General features: G+C 48.3%; 1 protein-coding gene across 3 annotated transcripts in view; it reads right to left on the reverse strand.

Annotated features, from left to right (window-relative positions):
• The window catches only part of FAM110A (family with sequence similarity 110 member A), a 190522-nt gene that overhangs the window by 15973 nt on the left and 149477 nt on the right, over positions 1-25072 (reverse strand). For 2 of the 3 annotated variants that reach the window (XM_075571716.1, XM_075571717.1), the window contains one exon: positions 18889-19053. The gene's annotated coding sequence lies outside the window, so the exon portion shown is untranslated. Of the gene's footprint in view, positions 1-18888; positions 19054-20711; positions 20731-25072 lie in introns of those variants that run through there. The other variant, XM_075571718.1, reaches the window with a different exon arrangement.

Below are 25072 nucleotides of genomic sequence, written 5' to 3' on the forward strand. Positions count from 1 at the left end.
CTCCCAGAGGGCGGGAGCACACCTGTTACATATACACAGGTACAGCCCAGCGAGAGTACAGGTAACAGTGACATCTCCCAGAGGGCGGGAGCACACCTGTTACATACATATACACAGGTACAGCCCAGCGAGAGTACAGGTAACAGTGACATCTCCCAGAGGGTGGGGGAACCCCTGTTACACATACACAGGTACAGCACAGCGAGAGTACAGCTAACAGTGACATCTCCCAGAGGGCGGGAGCACACCTGTTACATACATATACACAGGTACAGCCCAGCGAGAGTACAGGTAACAGTGACATCTCCCAGAGGGCGGGGGAACCCCTGTTACACATACACAGGTACAGCACAGCGAGAGTACAGGTAACAGTGACATCTCCCAGAGGGCGGGGCACACCTGTTACATACATATACACAGGTACAGCCCAGCGAGAGTACAGGTAACAGTGACATCTCCCAGAGGGCGGGGGAACCCCTGTTACACATACACAGGTACAGCACAGCGAGAGTACAGGTAACAGTGACATCTCCCAGAGGGCGGGGGCACACCTGTTACATACATATACACAGGTACAGCACAGCGAGAGTACAGCTAACAGTGACATCTCCCAGAGGGCGGGAGCACACCTGTTACATATACACAGGTACAGCACAGCGAGAGTACAGGTAACAGTGACATCTCCCAGAGGGCGGGGTCACACCTGTTACATACATATACACAGGTACAGCACAGCGAGAGTACAGCTAACAGTGACATCTCCCAGAGGGCGGGAGCACACCTGTTACATATACACAGGTACAGCCCAGCGAGAGTACAGGTAACAGTGACATCTCCCAGAGGGCGGGAGCACACCTGTTACATACATATACACAGGTACAGCCCAGCGAGAGTACAGGTAACAGTGACATCTCCCAGAGGGTGGGGGAACCCCTGTTACACATACACAGGTACAGCACAGCGAGAGTACAGGTAACAGTGACATCTCCCAGAGGGCGGGGGAACCCCTGTTACACATACACAGGTACAGCCCAGCGAGAGTACAGCTAACAGTGACATCTCCCAGAGGGCGGGGAACACCTGTTACATATACACAGGTACAGCCCAGCGAGAGTACAGGTAACAGTGACATCTCCCAGAGGGCGGGAGCACACCTGTTACATATACACAGGTACAGCCCAGCGAGAGTACAGGTAACAGTGACATCTCCCAGAGGGCGGGAGCACACCTGTTACATACATATACACAGGTACAGCCCAGCGAGAGTACAGGTAACAGTGACATCTCCCAGAGGGCGGGGGAACCCCTGTTACACATACACAGGTACAGCACAGCGAGAGTACAGGTAACAGTGACATCTCCCAGAGGGCGGGGCACACCTGTTACATACATATACACAGGTACAGCCCAGCGAGAGTACAGGTAACAGTGACATCTCCCAGAGGGCGGGGGAACCCCTGTTACACATACACAGGTACAGCACAGCGAGAGTACAGGTAACAGTGACATCTCCCAGAGGGCGGGGGCACACCTGTTACATACATATACACAGGTACAGCACAGCGAGAGTACAGCTAACAGTGACATCTCCCAGAGGGCGGGAGCACACCTGTTACATATACACAGGTACAGCACAGCGAGAGTACAGGTAACAGTGACATCTCCCAGAGGGCGGGGGCACACCTGTTACATACATATACACAGGTACAGCACAGCGAGAGTACAGCTAACAGTGACATCTCCCAGAGGGCGGGAGCACACCTGTTACATATACACAGGTACAGCCCAGCGAGAGTACAGGTAACAGTGACATCTCCCAGAGGGCGGGAGCACACCTGTTACATACATATACACAGGTACAGCCCAGCGAGAGTACAGGTAACAGTGACATCTCCCAGAGGGTGGGGGAACCCCTGTTACACATACACAGGTACAGCACAGCGAGAGTACAGGTAACAGTGACATCTCCCAGAGGGCGGGGGAACCCCTGTTACACATACACAGGTACAGCCCAGCGAGAGTACAGGTAACAGTGACATCTCCCAGAGGGCGGGGGCACACCTGTTACATATACACAGGTAAAGTACAGCGAGAGTACAGGTAACAGTGACATCTCCCAGAGGGCGGGGGAGCACCTGTTACATACATATACACAGGTACAGCACAGCGAGAGTACAGGTAACAGTGACAGCTCCCAGAGGGCGGGGGAGCACGCCTGTTAGATACACACAGGTACAGCCCAACAAGAGTACAGGTAACAGTGACATCTCCCGGAGGGTGGGGGAACCCCTGTTACACATACACAGGTACAGCCCAGCGAGAGTACAGCTAACAGTGACATCTCCCAGAGGGCGGGAGCACACCTGTTACATACATATACACAGGTACAGCCCAGCGAGAGTACAGGTAACAGTGACATCTCCCAGAGGGCGGGGGAGCACACCTGTTACATATACACAGGTAAAGCACAGCGAGAGTACAGGTAACAGTGACATCTCCCAGAGGGCGGGGGAGCACACCTGTTACATATACACAGGTAAAGCACAGCGAGAGTACAGGTAACAGTGACATCTCCCAGAGGGTGGGGGAACCCCTGTTACACATACACAGGTACAGCCCAGCGAGAGTACAGGTAACAGTGACATCTCCCAGAGGGCGGGAGCACACCTGTTACATACATATACACAGGTACAGCCCAGCGAGAGTACAGCTAACAGTGACATCTCCCAGAGGGCGGGAGCACACCTGTTACATACATATACACAGGTACAGCCCAGCGAGAGTACAGGTAACAGTGACATCTCCCAGAGGGCGGGAGCACACCTGTGACATACATATACACAGGTACAGCCCAGCGAGAGTACAGGTAACAGTGACATCTCCCAGAGGGCGGGGGCACACCTGTTAGGGCACACCTGTTACATACAGAACCCGTGGTTTGGCCTGGGAGTGTAAAAGTGCATCTTGAAGGGGTCAGTGAGACCTAAATGACCAACCACGTTTCATTTTCTTCAAATCAGAAAAGTCCAAATATTTTAACATCATTTCTAGAACTTTTGAACTCTCCATAGTAACCCAGCATTTTGGAGCATCCTGGCTATGTTTAGCTCATCTCCCGAGTGATGAAACTCTTTGCATATAGAGGTACGTTGTTAATCCGCGTTGTTTTGCTGGTCGGTGTAAACAAATTGCGCAGCCGTCATTAGCCAGAGCCTTTGAATGACAGTAATTGCCAGATAAGATTATACACCCAGCAAATTTTATTTATTTATTTATAAAATATTTTACCAGGAAGTAATACATTGAGAGTTACCTCTCGTTTTCAAGTACGTAATGGAGACGTATTCACTTTTCACAGGAGCATTTTACATTTTAACAATCCGTGAATAAGTCGGGTTTATCGACAAACTGCTGCTGATGTAAATAATAATAATTGTTTGTTCTTGTATAGCGCTGCTAGTTTTAAGTACTTAAGTACTCCTTCAGCCTTCCACTCTTGATAGCCTCAAGATGTGGGGGAGCGCAGGTTCAAAATGGAGAAGCCTGAAGTCAGAACAACTGCAACGCATGAAAACTAAGCACAGAGCAGATTGAGTGAAGACGCTCACTCTGATAACAACTACACTGAGTGTGAAGCAGGGGAACCTGGTTCAACTCCTGGTGTCAGCTCCTTGTGACCTTGGGCAAGTCACTTTATCTCCCTGTGCCTCAGGCACCAAAAACAGATTGTAAGCTCCACGGGGCAGGGTTTCATGCCTGCAAAAATTCTATGTACAGCGCTGCGTGCACTGCCAGTGCTATATAAGAAACAACCCTTATTATTCCTTCCCTAGAAAACGTGGCCTGTTGCAGGGCAGTGTGCTTAGTATGGGGTGAGACTCTGCAGTCACCCTCTTCTTCACTATACAGATGCAAACAGCCACCAACTGAGCATTAGAGAGAGGTGGCAATCAGACACTGTCTGGTACCTGTTTATCTTCCTCCATTTGACCTCAGGACTCTTGCTCTATTTAAAGACACAGGTGAATTCCATAGGTCAAGACATCCCCTCTGTATCCTCCTCACATTCTACACCTCTTCCTAACTCTCCTCCTGCCTCGTCTCTTTTTCCTCTGTCACAGGAGAGGATCTGCTGCTGCTGCTGATCTCTTCTCCCTCTATTACTTGCCCTCTCATCTACTCGAACCTCTTGCTCCTACTCTAACACTACGTTCACACATTTTCAACTCCTCCCTCTACTCTGGTACCTTTTCCTCATCCTTCAAACATGCAACAGTTATACGATTACTCAAAAACATCAAGCTTTGCCCTACCTGTCTCTAACTATTGTCCTGTCTCCCTCCTGCCTTTTGCCTCTAAACTTCTTGAATGGCTTGTATTCTCTTGATTGCTCCATTTTCTCACCACCTACTCTCCCCTAGATCCTCCACAATCTAACTTCCGCACTACACACTCCACGGAAACAGCCCTCACTAAAATAACTAATGGCCTTCATGCTGCCAAACACAAAGGTCACTACACACACTTTGCTTATATTACTCAACCTCTCTGCAGCATTTGATACTGTGGACCACCCTCTTCTCCTTCACGATACTCTTGGTATCCGTAACAGAGCTCTATCCTGAATCTCCTCTTACCTCTCCCACCGTACTTTCAGTGTCTCGTTTGCTAACACCTCTTCCTCTGTCAATCACTCTGCGGGGACACCCCAGGGGTCTGTCCTGGGACCTCTTCTCTTTCTCATTAAGGTTTTAGCCTATATCTCTTCTATGGCCTGCTAGGAGTGGGGTATTTTTAGTCTGTTGTTTGGGTCAGCCATGACTCCCATATTTTATAGAAGGACACCGTTGTCCTTTTCAGAAATGCTGATAACTTTTCCATCAGCATTACCTCCTGAATTTTTTTCTTGACTGTTTGCTTGGGGGGCGAGGGGGGAGAGACACCTTCTTCCATGAGGCGGCCACCGCACACCTTGCCGCCGTGAGTATGAAGGAGATTCATTTTCTTGTTGATCGGTCAATATTCTCTATCGGCTTGGCCAACAAGTAGGTCAGCGGATCAATAGGTATTGTGAGGTCTGTGACCTCTCTAATTATAGACTGTATGGTTTCCCAATATTTCTGAATTTCCAGACACGACCACCATATGTGTGCCATGTCTCCCTTTTGTCCGCAGCCTCTCCAGCATAGGTCGGAGGCCAGAGGGTAGATTTGATTTATTCTGACTGGAGTAAGATACCAGCGATACAGTATTTTATAGATATTTTCCTTGATTGTGGTACATATGGAAGTTCCTGAGGCTGATTCCCAAATACTTTCCCAGTCCTGTCGGTCTATAACTATGTTCAATTCTGCTTCCCAATTCAGCATATAATCGTGGGTGGGGGGGGAGGGTCTGTCGCCCTCTCCAATTCCGCGTAAATTTGTGTTATAAGACCTTTTTGATGGGCCGTCTCTCTGCACAGCCTTTCGAAGCTTGTGAGAGAATGGGAAATTCCAATGTTGGGGATAACGTTTGGATAAAGTGTCGGATTTGGAGGTACTTGAATACAAAAACACACCTCTTTAACGAAGCATATGAGTAGCTCCGTGGCTGATACTTTGCATCTCATACATCAACCTTGACCCCCTGCAGACGCGCTTACCAGAACGCCCTCCTACTGACTCTGTACATTCTTCCTACTTACCACTTAGATTGTAAGCTCTTTGGGGCAGGGACTCCTTTTCCTAATGTAACTTTTATGTCTGAAGAGCTTATTCCCATTATGTGTTATATTATTATGCCCCGTGTATTACTGGTGTGACGCGCGATGTACATAGATGGTGCTGTATAAATAAAGACATACATACATACGGTGACTCCTCAGAAGACAAGCCTCCTGTTAACCCTTCCCCTGCTCCAGGAGACATGGCTGCTGTCTGACATATAACAAACACGAAGTAACTGCCCCACAGACCTGGTGCGCAAAGTAGCGGGATCCGCTGCTTATCGATGTCACCTCTTCATGCGCACAGGTTTTCACACGACGTTTCGAGGCGATGAACCTCCCTTCGTCAGTTATATACATGATGTATAGATAAGAACACGTCCCCCCCCCCCCCGGAAACATCGTGGTAAAAGCGCTGCGCATGAAGATGTGATGTCAATAAACCGCCGCTCCCACTATGGGCACCTAGTCTTTTACTTGACGTTTGCTGTGCTGCTGAAAGCGGTTCCGGCAGGACGCTGCGTTTAGTATACCTGCCCCAGCGATGAGCTGATGGTGACCGCAGCAAGATCCATAGACTTATATGTGAGTCTGCCGGTTATCTAACGGTTTTTGTGATGTCTGAATGCTCACAAACGCTGTGTGATGAATAATCACTAATAACAATAACTAAATTTAATATGGTGCTTCTCACCTAAGCGGACTCAAAGTGCGTCATAATTACAATATAGCTTGCGGTGCGCAGCACATATCATGTTGGCAAGCAGTCTGGCCCGAGGAGCTTACGATCTAAGTTTGGTGACAGAGGCACAGAGAGATAAAGTGACTTGCCTAAAGTCACAAGGACGCAGGGATTTGACCTGGGCTTCCCTGCGCTAGTCAGTGGTTTGTGGCTATAAAGCTAATAATCCGTTCTGTGAATAAGTCGCGTCTCCTCCGTCACAGCAACCTCGGCCCCTGAGAATTGAACGAACCGGAAATGTTAGAAACTTTGTCTTAGGCAATGCGCCAGCCGACTGTTACCAAGAAGTGCCTTCTAAAACCTGTTGGCCCATGTTCACTAAGCAGTCTTCTGCCATAAGACGTGTTCCGGGGGTGGAGGACACTTAACAGCCAATTTACTTTAATAGGCTGTAATTCCAGCCCCGTTTGTGTGTCTTTATTTATATAGAGCAATTAATGTACATAGCGCTTCACTGCAGTAATACACGCGACAATCATATAAATAACAAATAACAGGTCATGGGAATACGTGCTTCAGACATAAAGTAACATTTAAGAAAAGGAGTCCCTGCCCCGAAGAGCTTACAATCTAATTGGTAGATAGGAAGAACGTACAGAGACAGTAGGAGGGCGTTCTGGTAAGTGCGTCTGCAGGGGGCCAAGCTTTATGTATCATGTGTATAGTGTTAGCCACGGTGCTACTCATATGCTTCGTTATGCAGGTGTGTTTTAAGGTGGGTCTTAAAGGTGGATAGAGGGGGTGCTAGTCGGGTATTGAGGGGAAGGGCATTCCAGAGGTGCGGGGCAGTCAGTGAGAAAGGTTAAAGGTGGGAGAGGGCTTTAGATACAAAGGGGGTAGAAAGAAGACCTCCTTGAGCAGAACGCAAGAGTCGAGATGGTGCATAGCGAGAAATTAGGGCTGAGATGTAAGGAGGGGCAGAAGAGTGTAAAAGTGTCTTATGGCAGAGGATGGCCTAGTAAGCAACTCCAGTCTTCAAGGGCCACCAACAGGTCAGACTTGTCAGGATATCCCTGCTTCAGCACAGGTGGTGCAGTCATTAATGACTGAGCCACTGATTGAGCCACCTGTGCTGAAGCAGGGATATCCTGGAAAGCTGACCTGGTGGTGACCCTTGAGGACTGGAGTTGGGCCTCCCCCTGCCTTATCTGTACGATTACAAGGTCAGTGGTGTAAAGAGAGAGACAGGGGCGTGTCGGGCAGGGTTACAGCCTCACATACCCCTCCTGGCATTTGTTGCATTGGCCTGCGGACTCAGACAGTCTGACAACACGAAGGACTGGATGAGTGAGCCCTCAGCATGACTGACGAAAGGGTGATTTAGGCGATCCTGCCGGTGCAGTTTCTCAGCATGTGCCCAACGCAGGCGTGTTCAGAGGGTAGGAGGGAAATCGGGCAGCTAGCTTTACCAAAGCCGATGTGATGCAGTATTTAGGAATCCTGATGTCTACAAGGCCGCGCTTATAGTGCCGGCGATGTCGCGGCAAAACAAATGTGTTGACGCCGTCGCGTGCGCTTATAGTAGAAGCGGCACGACAGCGTGGTCTACTATAAGCGCACGCGATGGCGTCAATACATTTGTTTTGACGCGACGTTGCGTCGCCGACACTATAAGCGCGGCCTAAGCCTAATGGGGAGATCTGAAAATCTACAGACACGATCACTGCTAGTGAGAGAAACTGCTCCTCCAGACCCGGAAATGCTACTTCATGTAAGATAACTTTACATGGAACACACGTATTGCACCGCGCAGATGTTTTGTGACCAGAACGCGTTAACAACGCGGGTTTGCAGCTGCCCTGAGCTGTGACCGGGCAGCGGTTTGTAATATCCCCTCTATCTGATCACGAGACATTTTCAGAACTTGGCCGACCTCCACTAATCCTTACCCACGGCGCACCACTGCCTGGCATCTTGGGTAAGTAACATGCTGCGTCACGTAGCAGAGCAGATCCAGGCCCAGAAGCTTCTGGGAGGATCTATAAAATTAGGGAAGGGCTGTCTGACTCAGCTCCCCCAGACTAGAGACACACGAGTCCCTCCTCCTATGGATGGGGGGGAGAGAGATAACGAGGGTGCTTACTGCATCAGCACCAGGGCTCTGCCAACAGGCCTCGGCATGCGTTGGATGAAATGTATTTGCTGTCCTGGCAATGCGTTCGTATTGTGCATTCTTTTACAGCAACACATGGCCCCGCGTCAGCATGCGTGTGCTGCCGTTTCCTGTCCCCCCGCTCTCCCCGATGCCTGCAGCAGATCAGGCAGTGTCGATGTCAAACTCGGAGCTCAATACTGAATCCCTGCCAAGTGTATGCTACACAAGAAGCACATGACACACCTCTGCCTCATCCCCTTCTCTCGGATAGTCCCCCGTGTCGTTCTGTGAGTTTGCCAAGATTATGAAGAGGTTCTAACAAGGTCATGCAGTCGCTCTTCCATATTTTGCGTTACGACTTGTCTTCATGCCGCAGGGAAACTAATCAGACTCTCCAAAGAAGACGAGGGTGATAATCCGCTCCTTATTTTTGCTAATCATTTATCTGCTATATATTTTGGAAAGTTGTCTGTCTGTACGCTAGGCATTTGGACACCTCTTAAGATATCGTAACCACATTGTGGATGATGGTCCCTGAGATCAAGGAGCAGGGTTTTGTCTATGTTTGGATACAGTAGACAAATTGTATCAGCAATGACATCACTGATGACATCACACATGACATGATCCCATCACACAACGCTCAAGCTGTCACTTAATCTTGGTCACTCTGAAAATCCAATTTGCAACATGAGCAGAAATACCGGAGCAACCAAAGTTCCTCAGGAGCGCGAGGTCAGTGTTTGGGACGAGCGTGCAATGTCCCACAAACACGCAGCGTTAGAGACTCTCACTCGCGCACCTCAGGACCTCGGAGGACATGAAACTGTTATGGGCGGAGTTGTTGTTTTTAGCCAGGGATTTCGCATTAAGAAACTCAAAAATGAAATTATCCATTTATAAATCTCAGTATTTTTTTCGTTTCTTAGAATTCACCGAAGCAACACCGGGTACTTTAGCTAGTATCCCCGCCAGATATAAAACGAGGTTAACAGCGCAAACATGAACCCGGGAAGAGGGGAATTCCGTCCCCAAAGATCTTATAAGTCACAAAACAATATCCACATTCGTTGAAAGTGCAGCGGCACAGCACGTGTGTGACAGACAGGAAGGGCAAATATCATATTTAGTGGGAGTTACATGACCCCGATAAAAAGGTACGAGACGGGCGGTGTACGAGACGCAGCAACACTTTAATTTCCACGTAAAGAATGACCCAGGAAGATTAATAACAAACATTATAACCACTCCCTGACTTTTACAAGTTAATTTGGTGCCAGGTGTTAATGGCATTTCCTTGTTTCTTCCTGTTAGAGGAGTTTGGGGCCTATGTTAGCTTATCCAGACCCCAATAGGTAGCATTGGTGAGTCCAAAACCTCTTAGACATGGAAAGAGGATCCTTCTAAAACAAGATACATCTACAGTAAAGGCAAAGGCTGTGGTGCTCTGCATAATATAGCGATCTCACTGCACCCATCAGGCTGGAAAGCAAGATATACACGAGTATAAGGCACCCACTCAGACAGGAACGCAAGATATACACGAGTATAAGGCACCCACTCAGACAGGAACGCAAGATATACACGAGTATAAGGCACCCACTCAGACAGGAACGCAAGATATACACGAGTATAAGGCACCCACTCAGACAGGAACGTGAGATATACACGAGTATAAGGCACCCACTCAGACAGGAACGTGAGATATACACGAGTATAAGGCACCCACTCAGACAGGAACGCAAGATATACACGAGTATAAGGCACATAATCAGACAGGAACGCAAGATATACACGAGTATAAGGCACCCACTCAGACAGGAACGCAAGATATACACGAGTATAAGGCACCCACTCAGACAGGAACGCAAGATATACACAAGTATAAGGCACCCACTCAGACAGGAACGCAAGATATACACGAGTATAAGGCACCCACTCAGACAGGAACGCAAGATATACACAAGTATAAGGCACCCACTCAGACAGGAACGCAAGATATACACGAGTATAAGACACCCACTCAGACAGGAACGTAAGATATACACGAGTATAAGGCACCCACTCAGACAGGAACGCAAGATATACACGAGTATAAGGCACCCACTCAGACAGGAACGTAAGATATACACGAGTATAAGGCACCCACTCAGACAGGAACGCAAGATATACACGAGTATAAGACACCCACTCAGACAGGAACGCAAGATATACACGAGTATAAGGCACATACTCAGACAGGAACGCAAGATATACACGAGTATAAGGCACCCACTCAGACAGGAATGCAAGATATACACGAGTATAAGGCACCCACTCAGACAGGAATGCAAGATATACACGAGTATAAGACACCCACTCAGACAGGAACGCAAGATATACACGAGTATAAGGCACCCACTCAGACAGGAACGCAAGATATACACGAGTATAAGACACCCACTCAGACAGGAACGCAAGATATACACGAGTATAAGGCACCCACTCAGACAGGAACGCAAGATATACACGAGTATAAGACACCCACTCAGACAGGAACGCTAGATATACACGAGTATAAGGCACCCACTCAGACAGGAACGCAAGATATACACGAGTATAAGACACCCACTCAGACAGGAACGCAAGATATACACGAGTATAAGGCACATACTCAGACAGGAACGCAAGATATACACGAGTATAAGGCACCCACTCAGACAGGAATGCAAGATATACACGAGTATAAGGCACCCACTCAGACAGGAATGCAAGATATACACGAGTATAAGACACCCACTCAGACAGGAACGCAAGATATACACGAGTATAAGGCACCCACTCAGACAGGAACGCAAGATATACACGAGTATAAGGCACCCACTCAGACAGGAACGCAAGATATACACGAGTATAAGGCACCCACTCGGACAGGAACGCAAGATGTACACGAGTATAAGGCACCCACTCAGACAGGAACGCAAGATATACACGAGTATAAGGCACCCACTCAGACAGGAACGTAAGATATACACGAGTATAAGGCACCCACTCAGACAGGAACGCAAGATATACACGAGTATAAGGCACCCACTCAGACAGGAACGTGAGATATACACGAGTATAAGGCACCCACTCAGACAGGAACGTAAGATATACACGAGTATAAGGCACCCACTCAGACAGGAACGCAAGATATACACGAGTGTAAGGCACCCACTCAGACAGGAACGCAAGATATACACGAGTATAAGGCACCCACTCAGACAGGAACGTAAGATATACACGAGTGTAAGGCACCCACTCAGACAGGAACGCAAGATATACACGAGTATAAGGCACCCACTCAGACAGGAACGTGAGATATACACGAGTATAAGGCACCCACTCAGAGAGGAACGTAAGATATACACGAGTATAAGGCACCCACTCAGACAGGAACGCAAGATATACACGAGTATAAGGCACCCACTCAGACAGGAACGTGAGATATACACGAGTATAAGGCACCCACTCAGACAGGAACGCAAGATATACACGAGTATAAGGCACCCACTCAGACAGGAACGTAAGATATACACGAGTATAAGGCACCCACTCAGACAGGAACGTAAGATATACACGAGTGTAAGGCACCCACTCAGACAGGAACGCAAGATATACACGAGTATAAGGCACCCACTCAGACAGGAACGTAAGATATACACGAGTATAAGGCACATACTCAGACAGGAACGCAAGATATACACGAGTATAAGGCACCCACTCAGACAGGAACGTAAGATATACACGAGTGTAAGGCACCCACTCAGACAGGAATGCAAGATATACACGAGTATAAGGCACCCACTCAGACAGGAACGCTAGATATACACGAGTATAAGGCACCCACTCAGACAGGAACGTAAGATATACACGAGTATAAGGCACATACTCAGACAGGAACGCAAGATATACACGAGTATAAGGCACCCACTCAGACAGGAACGCAAGATATACACGAGTATAAGGCACCCACTCAGACAGGAACGCAAGATATACACGAGTATAAGGCACCCACTCAGACAGGAATGCAAGATATACACGAGTATAAGGCACCCACTCAGACAGGAACGCAAGATATACACGAGTATAAGGCACCCACTCAGACAGGAACGCAAGATATACACGAGTATAAGGCACATACTCAGACAGGAACGCAAGATATACACGAGTATAAGGCACCCACTCAGACAGGAACGCAAGATATACACGAGTATAAGGCACCCACTCAGACAGGAATGCAAGATATACACGAGTATAAGACACCCACTCAGACAGGAATGCAAGATATACACGAGTATAAGGCACCCACTCAGACAGGAACGCAAGATATACACGAGTATAAGACACCCACTCAGACAGGAACGCAAGATATACACGAGTATAAGGCACCCACTCAGACAGGAACGCAAGATATACACGAGTATAAGGCACCCACTCAGACAGGAACGCTAGATATACACGAGTATAAGACACCCACTCAGACAGGAACGCAAGATATACACGAGTATAAGGCACCCACTCAGACAGGAACGCAAGATATACACGAGTATAAGGCACCCACTCAGACAGGAATGCAAGATATACACGAGTATAAGGCACCCACTCAGACAGGAACGCAAGATATACACGAGTATAAGGCACCCACTCAGACAGGAACGTGAGATATACACGAGTATAAGACACCCACTCAGACAGGAACGCAAGATATACACGAGTATAAGGCACCCACTCAGACAGGAATGCAAGATATACACGAGTATAAGGCACCCACTCAGACAGGAACGCAAGATATACACGAGTATAAGGCACCCACTCAGACAGGAACGCAAGATATACACGAGTATAAGGCACCCACTCAGACAGGAACGCAAGATATACACGAGTATAAGGCACCCACTCAGACAGGAACGCAAGATATACACGAGTATAAGGCACCCACTCAGACAGGAACGCAAGATATACACGAGTATAAGACACCCACTCAGACAGGAATGCAAGATGTACACGAGTATAAGACACCCACTCAGACAGGAACGCAAGATATACACGAGTATAAGGCACCCACTCAGACAGGAACGCAAGATATACACGAGTATAAGGCACCCACTCAGACAGGAACGCAAGATGTACACGAGTATAAGGCACCCACTCAGACAGGAACGCAAGATATACACGAGTATAAGGCACCCACTCAGACAGGAACGCAAGATATACACGAGTATAAGGCACCCACTCAGACAGGAACGCAAGATATACACGAGTATAAGGCACATACTCAGACAGGAACGCAAGATGTACACGAGTATAAGGCACCCACTCAGACAGGAACGCAAGATATACACGAGTATAAGGCACCCACTCAGACAGGAACGTAAGATATACACGAGTATAAGGCACCCACTCAGACAGGAACGCAAGATATACACGAGTATAAGGCACCCACTCAGACAGGAACGCAAGATATACACGAGTATAAGGCACCCACTCAGACAGGAACGTAAGATATACACGAGTATAAGGCACCCACTCAGACAGGAACGCAAGATATACACGAGTATAAGGCACCCACTCAGACAGGAACGCAAGATGTACACGAGTATAAGGCACCCACTCAGACAGGAACGCAAGATATACACGAGTATAAGGCACCCACTCAGACAGGAACGCAAGATATACACGAGTATAAGGCACCCACTCAGACAGGAACGCAAGATATACACGAGTATAAGGCACCCACTCAGACAGGAACGCAAGATATACACGAGTATAAGGCACCCACTCAGACAGGAACGCAAGATATACACGAGTATAAGGCACCCACTCAGACAGGAACGCAAGATATACACGAGTATAAGGCACCCACTCAGACAGGAACGCAAGATATACACGAGTATAAGGCACCCACTCAGACAGGAACGCAAGATATACACGAGTATAAGGCACATACTCAGACAGGAACGCAAGATATACACGAGTATAAGGCACCCACTCAGACAGGAACGCAAGATATACACGAGTATAAGGCACCCACTCAGACAGGAACGCAAGATATACACGAGTATAAGGCACCCACTCAGACAGGAACGCAAGATATACACGAGTATAAGACACCCACTCAGACAGGAACGCAAGATATACACGAGTATAAGACACCCACTCAGACAGGAACGCAAGATATACACGAGTATAAGGCACCCACTCAGACAGGAACGCAAGATATACACGAGTATAAGGCACCCACTCAGACAGGAACGCAAGATATACACGAGTATAAGGCACCCACTCAGACAGGAACGCAAGATATACACGAGTATAAGGCACCCACTCAGACAGGAACGCAAGATATACACGAGTATAAGGCACCCACTCAGACAGGAACGCAAGATATACACGAGTATAAGGCACCCACTCAGACAGGAACGCAAGATATACACGAGTATAAGGCACCCACTCAGACAGGAACGCAAGATATACACGAGTATAAGGCACCCACTCAGACAGGAACGCAAGATATACACGAGTATAAGGCACCCACTCAGACAGGAACGCAAGATATACACGAGTATAAGGCACCCACTCAGACAGGAACGCAAGATATACACGAGTATAAGACACCCACTCAGACAGGAACGCGAGATATACACGAGTATAAGACACCCACTCAGACAGGAACGCAAGATATACACGAGTATAAGGCACCCACTCAGACAGGAACGCAAGATATACACGAGTATAAGGCACCCACTCAGACAGGAACGCGAGATATACACGAGTATAAGGCACCCACTCAGACAGGAACGCAAGATATACACGAGTATAAGGCACCCACTCAGACAGGAACGCAAGATATACACGAGTATAAGGCACCCACTCAGACAGATTTAGAATTCAATGGCAGTGCAGAATATTACAATATTCCACCATAAGGCACAATGAAGTTTGGTACATCTATATACAAGGTGCCCAACCTTACATAGAAAGACACGTGACGTCAGCGTGTGTGTCGTCAATCGGGGGTTGGACTTTGGGCAGACACTTGCTCCCCCTCCAGACTTGGCATACGGGAGCTCTATCTGTCGCGCTTACTCTCAGTAATTCAGTACTCTTAGCAAAACACCAGCAACCTTAGCAATGTCAGCCCTACGCGTTTCAAGGACCTTGTCCTCTTCGTCAGGGGCGCTATCATTGCTCGGTTGCTATAAGTGCCTGTATCAACTTATTTTTTGTGAGTGTTTATAACCGTTTTTTATTCATCTTATAAACTGACTATACTGTACTACTCTATGGGCTTTGCGCTTTTTTCTCTTTTTGTCTTTGTTTCTACAGTTTTTACCGGTCCTGAGGCTAGTTCCGGTTGTAAAGAAGCAGCATACCCATATTCAGCCTCAAATTGGACTCTGTATCTGGGAACACTTGATGTGACTATATATTTATTTATCATTTTTAACCCTTTAAGTGCTATTTTCTTATTTGTCATTGTGTAACCCATCTTTTTATCTAATTACCTATTGTTAATGAAGTAGGAGCGCCAGCAGAGACACCTATTATTAGAGGGTTTATGCGTATCTATTTTTATTTGTGGCAGCTATTTCTTTATTCTGTTTTTTTATAGAAAGACATGCCCTGATACAGTTACAAAAGCCACAGTTTATAACTGGGCAGAAGGAGCGGCTCAGTGAGTGAGGCACAGATTGATAACAATGACCCTGATTCAATGCCAGCTGTCAGCTCCTAGTGACCTAGGGGCGAGTCACTTTATCTCCCTGTGCCTCAAGCACCAAAAACAGATTGTAAGCTCCACGGGGCAGGAGCTGTGTCTGTAACAATCCTGTGTGCTGAGAAAAGCACTATATGTAATAAAGTTATTATTAACTTTGTGATGATACGCATGAGCAAATCCTCCCACCAAGCTCCATGTCATTGAGAGGAGTTTCTAAGCTTAATTAAATGGTTTCATTAAGGAACGTGTCTTATAACAGCTCAGGCGAGACCCCCAAATGAAGACACCCGCAGGAACTAGCTCCGTTGGCGTACGTCAGGGACGCCTGGGAATATTTATGGCGGGGCTCGGTGCAGACGTGGTGTGGGGCCTTAGGCTGTGGCTCCAGTCAGTGCGCGCGCGTTGGAGCGCCTGGCGGCGCGTCAGCCCATTTCTGCAGCGATCGGTAGACTTCTGATTGTTCGAGACGTGGGGGCGTGGTCATGTCACGCAGCTGGTTCGCCCTCATTGGCTGAACCACCGCCGTGACGTAGACATCGCTCGGCCGTCTTTTGGAAATGTGATCGCGCTTTGAGCGTGCCGCCGCACGCGCGGACTGTGGCAGGCCCCATGGAGGGCCGTCTCTCTGTTCAGGCTGCGCACGCCGTCTCGCACGGTCACTGGGGACGGAGCGTCACCATCTCCTTCATCATCTCTCCCTTCAGGGTCCCTCATCATGGCCTCGCGTTGCCATGACAACGGGACGTCGCGCGTCACATTGCCATAGCAACGGGACGCCACGTGACGTCCCATTGTCATGGAACTGCGAGGGCATTTGCCGTTGCGGCGCCGGGATGAGGGACCCTGCAGGAAGAGATGGCGAAGGAGAAGGTAAGACAGTTACAGAGGCCCTGTGCTCCCCCCCCCCCTCCTCAGCAATCAGTTTAATTGTGGTGAGGAGCGCGGGCCTCTGTAACCGCCGGGCCCAGTGCAGTGGCACCAACAGCACCGCCATCAAGCCAGCACTGTAGGTACACATAGGACAGATTTTTGGGGGCAAACCTGTTGCTTTTGTTTGCCGATTTTGTAAAATATGAAACAAATGGCGGGCTGCGTCTGAAACCTGACGCACGGATACCGGGTTCTGAACAGTCTTTGTCCGTTTCGGACTTTCCCAATCCCAAGCTGGGACACATTGGGACATACAGGTGTAAAGTAGATTAGTTCATGTGAGAGACAGAAGCGGGTCGATGCGCTAAGCGCCGCAAATGGAATTTCTGGCGTTAAATTGGCGCAAGAAAACCAGGAAATATATTGCGTGTGCATCTAGGTACTAATGGGTTTTTTTTTCCCTTATTGGGCACCGTAAGCCTCATCATTTTTTTTTTAATCGGGTATATTAGCCGCAAATAAGTGCGATACCCATGATGCACAGATTTAAATGTATGTAATCCAAATAAATCTGTATGTGTGCAAGACAGTTGTTGAAAAAGTGTCAAAATTGTACACCAACGGAACCTGGCGTAAATCCTAAAAATGTGTTTATATTGACTATCTCTGGGTTTATATGCCATGTATGCTCCTTATAGTCTGCCATGTTACTGCCCTGATCCATTAGATACCATTACCCTGACTTACTGATCCGTTCTTGTGTTTTCACTAGTTCATGGTTCACTTTACCTAAAATATATGTTACTCCGTGTCTGTTTTTGTTATCATCATTTTTTTCCTCATTTTAGCTCCAATATTTGACTTAATTAGTGATTAGTTATGATTTTAATGTATATTTATTGTTATAATTAAAGATGTATGTTGTTATCAACATATGTTATTGCTATGTAAGCATGCTGATTAGGTCTGACCTCCGCCAGTGGCTATTCGCTTTAGGAACTTTTTCCACGCCCCCTCCCTCAACCAATTGTGAGTAGGAGAGAGGGGTTTACATATCAGCCAGTGACATTGTCGAATCATTCCCTGATGATGTAGCCGTCTGCTACGAAACGCGTTGGAATTCGACTGTGGACTGTGCCTATATCCAGACACTGGAAGCAAACTGTATAGAAGAGCCCTGATCCCGTACCGGGTTAGCCGCCGGTGATGTCATCAGTCAGTGCCCCTGAGGCGACTCACGGAGTTATTACTTTGGGTTACCACGTGGCCTGCTCCCTCGCGACTCCACAGCGTCTGGGCTGCACCTGGGGTCCGGAAGTTCTGTTGCCCGCTGCCGCTCAGCTTGCCTGGGGTTGCAGATCCTGTCGTCGTTCGTATAAAGTTATCCGATGCGAGACTACGACACCGAGATTAACCCATCATCCAGTGCCAAGATCTTCTACGATAAGCCTGATTTTATTCGTTATTCTGTGCGTGCGTTACTCAATACATTTTTATCCTAAATATATATTTGAAATACTACACCATGAGAGTCATGCGCTTTTCCCTTCGAGTTTTTATTGCAATTAAATAGACGCGGTTAGTCCACAGGCCCCCAAAATATTTCCTTAGCATCAGTTTAATAACACAATAATGTTTTCCTGGATGCACAGATCATATAAATAAACATGGTTGTTAACACCCACACAGAGATTGAAAGACGTGATCCTTATCTCATTAACTTTGGGTACCTTCTGGATGGGCGTCCTTTAAACTCGGGAGACATCATACAAAGATGGGTAGTTTTGATCCTGGTATAATTACAGAGGTCACAGGCAGCGGTATTCCGTCAGCTCACTTGTGACACACACAGTGGGTGTGCGGAGGGGCTGTGTCTTTTGTCCATAAAGCATCTGCTGTAAGGTGAAAGCAAGGGAGAAATGCGGGCGTCATATTTTGCATTTTCTCTGGCTAACAGCTGCCGAGGGACTGAAATTTCCTACTGCTGATCAGAGCGCTCAGGGTACGTGTGCCTGGCTAATTAATGCACAGACAGCCGCCCCCAGGGTATACATTATCCAGGCCTCCCCTGACCCCACACCCCATTACACTTGGAAATGGATTCACATTACCAGTGAAATTGATCAATTTACAGCGTCTCAATGGCATTAGGCTTTTACATACACATCTACATATCCATCTAACATGCATTGACCTTGATGGCTTGCAGGCGCACTTACCACTTACCTCCCACTGTCTCTAAGTTCTCCCCACTTACCACTTAGATTGTAAGCTCTTCGGGGCAGGGACTCCTTTCCCTAATGTTACTTTTATGACTGAAGCGCTTATTCCCTCTATGTGTTATATTATTATGTCCCGTGTATTACTGCTGTGCAGCGCTATGGACGTGGATGGCGCTATATAAATAAAGATATAGATACATACACCGTCCGACCTGCGTGATTAGATTTATTTCAACTTGACATCTTCTTTCTGGGCCGTTTTCTTTGCCAAGTCAGTAGAGAAACCCAGAGAAGGAAATATTTGTCACGGTTCCAGTGTGTGTTAGGTACTGGGGGATAGATGTGTCATTTTGATAAATAATCACATTAAGATTCCGCCTCCGGCAATACACCAACTCGTGTAGATCACGCTCGGAGGCCAAAATATTTGCTGCATATTTCACGCAAGATAAACCCCCGTTTTTCACTGACGTGACCTCCCGTTAAGTACACCGAAACCTTTTCGGAAAATATTTATACACAAGGTGTGACAGGGTCACCGTCTGTGTATGCTAGAGAGAGCTTGCAGGATGTATGCTTTCCAGCGTGCAGGAGGTTAAACTCCTCTGGAGAGGCAATCAAAGCTAGGGTGTTCCTGTTAACTGCTGGGTTTAAAGGGGGTTAGAGGCAGTCCGTAAGCTGCCAGGACTGAGAGACTCTCCTCAACCTGGAAGGACGCCGATTGTATGGTTCATCAGGTCTGCTGGACGCAGGACTGGCTGGGACCCACACCCAGGAACCCGAGACACAGCCCACGGAGGAAGCAGGGCTGCCTTTCTGCAAGGTGCTAGAGTATCCAGAGGGATTGCCCGGAGACTCCTGGGATGGAGTTCCCGGACCTCAAGATAAGGACTTGTAATGTTTAGCACTGGAAATTAGCCTAGCAACCCAGTTGGTCAGTCAGAGCCATGGCTGTGTAGCCAGCCTCCCTAAAGTGGAGTAGGTTTTATGTTTATGCTTTTGGTTTTGCCTTAAAGGGACAGTGTGTCCATTACGGTGTTTTTGATGCGGAAAAACAAACCACTGAAGAGTTTAAAGGTTAAAATACACTGTGTGGAATCTGGATGACCCTGGATGACCCTGGGTGCTGGATTAAATTTTCTACTTTGTGATAAGACTGTGTGCCTGGACTACTCTCTTCACCCTTTTACTGACCCTACCACGAGACCGTCCTGCCACAAAGTGCTTGTGGAAAGCTCTGATAATAAGGATGTCTCTACAAGGACACGGTGCCTGAAAACGATACATCGCCCCGCTGCACGATACAAACGCAAGATGTGAGCAATGTATACCTGTAACAGGCTGCCGTCTACAGCTGTATCTCACTTTCTGTAAGTGCTGTATCTCTAACACTCCCGGGAAGTCACTTTCTGCAGCTCTCTCCCCCAATTCCCGAACCGCACAACACTAGGAAGGGGTCACGGATCAGCAGGGGGACTCGGAGCTGTAAATCTGTTCACCGAGTGACATCTGGTGGTTAAAAAAATGTTTACCAGCAAAGACAACCAAGGTTCGGCAGCAATGATAAAGAACACTTATTAGCACGTTCACATGACTCAGGCAGTTCCACAAACCTGCCTTACTCCATAATCACACAGCATCCCGCGCTTACGCTGCAGCAAAGGATACTGGGTAATGACATGCAAACGAGCACTCACAGTACGTCCCTTTTTGCTTCTTGTCCATTTTAACATAGGACCCCTACAAGCATATGCCTGCCGCATTACACAGCTTCTCAGCGCAGCCTGGGTTACAGAAGTGCAGAGCCCGTAACCCAACTCACAGGCAGATGTTTTTACCGTTTGGGTCTCAGTGTGAGGTTGGTTACTGGCATTGCCATGTGACGCCGGTACGTGGATACAAACCAGATACACAAAGTAAGTTATGGAGAGTACCAAAGTGGCAAAGCCCTCCTCCGTACAGCAATGATAAAGAACACTTATTAGCACATTCACATGTCGGAAACAGGCTGTGTGTTCGGTGCACTGAATGCAATGTCGGGCTCCATGATTCCACCAGGCGGCCAAGTGCGTGCCACTACCAATCCGACCTTCACCACAGGCAGAACAGACTTTTTTTCTTTCTTCTTGAAAGTTCCCTGTGCTCAAGTCACCATAGTGATTTGGGTGATCCTACATGTGACCGCCTTTCCGGAGTATGGGCAAGTCCCGTTACTATCCCTGAATCACTTCAGCCATTAGACTAGGAAGGTCCTCAGGGTCTTTAATGCCATCCTCTGTCAGGAATCTGGACATCCTCTTCTTTTGTGTGCCACTGTGCCCATCCTACCACTGCCACAGGTAGAACAGATTATTTGAATTTTTTTCGAAGCCCGGGCACTAAATGTGTTACACCGAAAAAAAAGATGCTTGTGGTCCACAATGCAGTACCAGGTGCGCTCCACTTGTGACTGTCTTTTCGGCAGATCAGGCCAGTCCATTAACTTTATCGGTCTCTCTTCAGCCAGTAGGCCATGAAGAGTCCCAACGTTACACTTGACGTCTTCATCCGAAGATTCCGACATCCTTCCTGTTCCCTCCTCGGGCCAGAAGTCCAGGCAGCAGGGTCCAAGTCCAGAGGGGGTTCAGCCCAAAGGATTACTAACCCAACGCAGTCTTTTCCCCGAAGGAGGGTTGACCACCGACCAAGCACGCAGTCTTTCTCTCTCCGTGGAAAGGTAGCTCACTGATAACCAACACCAAACAAAACAAAACCACGGTGCGAGTGCTTCAGTGCAGAAGTGCTCAAACAAACACAAAAAACTGTGCTTGAGTGCACCCCGGCCAAAAGACCAGGCAGGTACAAAAATATCCAGCTCCCTTCCAGCCAAAAGCCCAGCGGGGATACTAGTGCAGAAAATATAAAAGTCGTGCAAAAATACTCTGTGCAGGTGCCAATTGTCTAGTGATGTATGCCCGGATTCAGCCCAATGGTACAGCAAAATGGCCGCCACAGTCTTCGACCTAGGGGGCTAGAATAAAATGCCTGAGCTTCTCTGTAGCTACATTCTCGGCCATGGCCAGAGGATCTAGTGTGGCCTATAAAGTCCATCCTTCACAGAACAGACTCTCCCCTTGATCTTACCCATAAGGCTGAGCAGCACCTCACAGGCAGCCATTTTGACTTTTTGGGTCTCTTCACTGTGAGGCTGGTTAGCCGGGCTTTGTGATATTAAGCTGGGATAGGTTTCACCCGCACATTGAATAAGTTATTGGGGGTAAAAAAGTGACAAAAACCCTCCACTGTGCAGCAAATAAAAATATCACTTGTGAGCACATTCGCATGTCTCAGGCCACGGCCCCAGTCACTGCGTGCGCACGCGCGTCGGAGCGCAGCAGTTTCAGCCGCGATCTGTGGCCTGGGATGTGCGTCAAGAGAAGAGCAGGAGATCGCAACGGGGGCGGCCATGATGTCACACGACTGGTTCGCCCTCATTGGCTGAACCACCGCCGTGACGTAGCCAGTGCTCGGCTGCCGCGCCAAGACACATTTCTTGTCTTTTGGCAAAGGTGGTCACGCATCGCGCTTTCTGCAGGCGCGCGCAGGCAGTGACTGGGGCCGGCCCCATACAGGGCCGTATCTTGTTCGCGCCACACACGCCATAGCATGTGCAGCCGCGAGCAGTGTGGACGAGGCCTCAGACAGGTCGGCAACCCTGCCTTTCCCCATTATCTCTTAGCATACAATGCTTCCGCTTCAGGATTCTGGGTAATGACATGCAAATGAGCACACACAGTGTCACCTTTTGCTTCTTGTCCATTTTAACATGGACCCCTATAAACTTATGCCTGCCGCATTACACAGCTTCTCTGCACAGCCGGGGTTAAACTTATCATTTGGGCAGCTCACCTTGAGAAAGGTCCATTGCGTTGGACCAAAACACTGACAAAACAAAATGTCAGACTGCTATTGAAACGCATCTTTTAAAAATATATATATTTATAAAAATGTTTTACCAGGAAGGTTCTCGTTTTCAAGTGTGTCCTGGGCACAGAGTTATAACAATACACGGTTACATTAAAAGAACAGCGGTTATACAGTCATTTCACAGACATTTCATGGACAGATAGAGTTGTAAAATTGGGTACAGGGGGATAAAAGCGCAGGTGAGTTGCAGATTGAAATAGAGAGGCTTTAACATCCCCGAACGGCAGCAAACGGCTCACACCCTTTAGCTGCACCAAAGGTTTGGTCCCGCTGCGGCCGGCGGCGCGCGCGGCCGCGGTCCGCCAGCTGTTTGCCTTCGGTCTGGATGTCCCCGCTGTCTCCTTCCGGCGTGGCTGACTGCGTGCTGCGACGCGTCAGCCAGCCGGAGCTACAAGGAGCTTGTGGTGTCGGCGAGTACGGCGTCACGTGACACGCAAGGCAGCCAATCCGATTTCCTCCCCCTGCTCCGATCCCCCACGTTCCGATTCCCCCCTGCTCCGATTCACCCCCCTTGTATTTGTGTGTGTGTGTGTGAGTGCCTGTGTGAGTGCCTATGTGTGTGAGTGCCTGTGTGTGTGAGTGCCTATGTGTGTGAGTGCCTGTGTGTGTGAGTGCCTGTGTTTGAGTGGCTGAGGGGCTGCAGTGCTGCGCTGTGCTGTGGGGCTGTGTGATGGTCCCGCCCCCTCACGTCATGGCCGCGCCCCCGTCACTTGTTTTGGCCACGCCCCGAAAAAAATTCACCGCAGATCGCGGTGCAGTGAATTGCACGCGCCGCCGGAAGCAAGGCGGCCGTGCGGGCGCGTGCAACAAGGCCTTAACCAAATGCTGTCCGCCTTTGGGGCGACGCGGATGTACACTGAAGGGGTTCAGATTAAATGCAGCTGTGGATACAAAGTTCTTTGTCCTCTTGGCTCATTAACATAGCAGTGGGTGGGGCTGACGTTCCACAAAGTACAAGCAAATGTTAACCCTTAGCACACTGGTCCTGTGCAGAGGGGAGCAGCTCTTGGGTAACCCCATCAAGCGTCCGTCCGCCATTGGGGCGACGCAGTTGTACACTGAAGGGGTTCCGATTATCTAGCAGTGTTACTCTTTATTATATAAAATAACAGAATGTATTTGTTTTCCCAGTGTGACTATTATCAAATATATCAAACGAATATTTTATATTTACTAATACTAGTTAAAAAAAAAAGTCACATCATTATGTTTTTTTTTGTTTCAATTTTTGTTATTGTTTTCAGGGGTTGACACATTAAACAATATATATTACATTATAAGGGATACAACCTCATAGATATAAGAAAAGAGAAATAAAAGAGAAATTAAACATTTGCAAAAAATCGTTAACCATTGTGTCTTTGTCTTCTTTGCTTGTGTTTCCATTTTCTTCTGATAGCATTAGTGTATCCTTTTCACATCTTAGGCCCGGGCCATAGAGGTGTGGGGAGAGCGGAGGCGCGCTAACGCTGAGGCTCGCCTGCATCAGTCAGCGCGATTGCACGGACTGGCAGGCGAGCCAGCGTGCGCGAAGGGAGCCGGGGGGGAGGTGGTTGGAGGCGGGGTCAGTGCGTCGCTGGGCCAATCGCCCGCGACGTACTGACGTCAATGTCACGGCGCCGACGTCACGGCGCCGTGACGTTGACGCTGGTGTGCTGCGATTGGAGGGTTTCAGCCGACAGCGCGCTGAAAAACAGCTTGGCGCTCGGCTGAAACCTCCAACTCG

Source organism: Ascaphus truei, chromosome 15 (assembly GCF_040206685.1).
Source record: "Ascaphus truei isolate aAscTru1 chromosome 15, aAscTru1.hap1, whole genome shotgun sequence".
Taxonomy (NCBI): domain Eukaryota; kingdom Metazoa; phylum Chordata; class Amphibia; order Anura; family Ascaphidae; genus Ascaphus; species Ascaphus truei.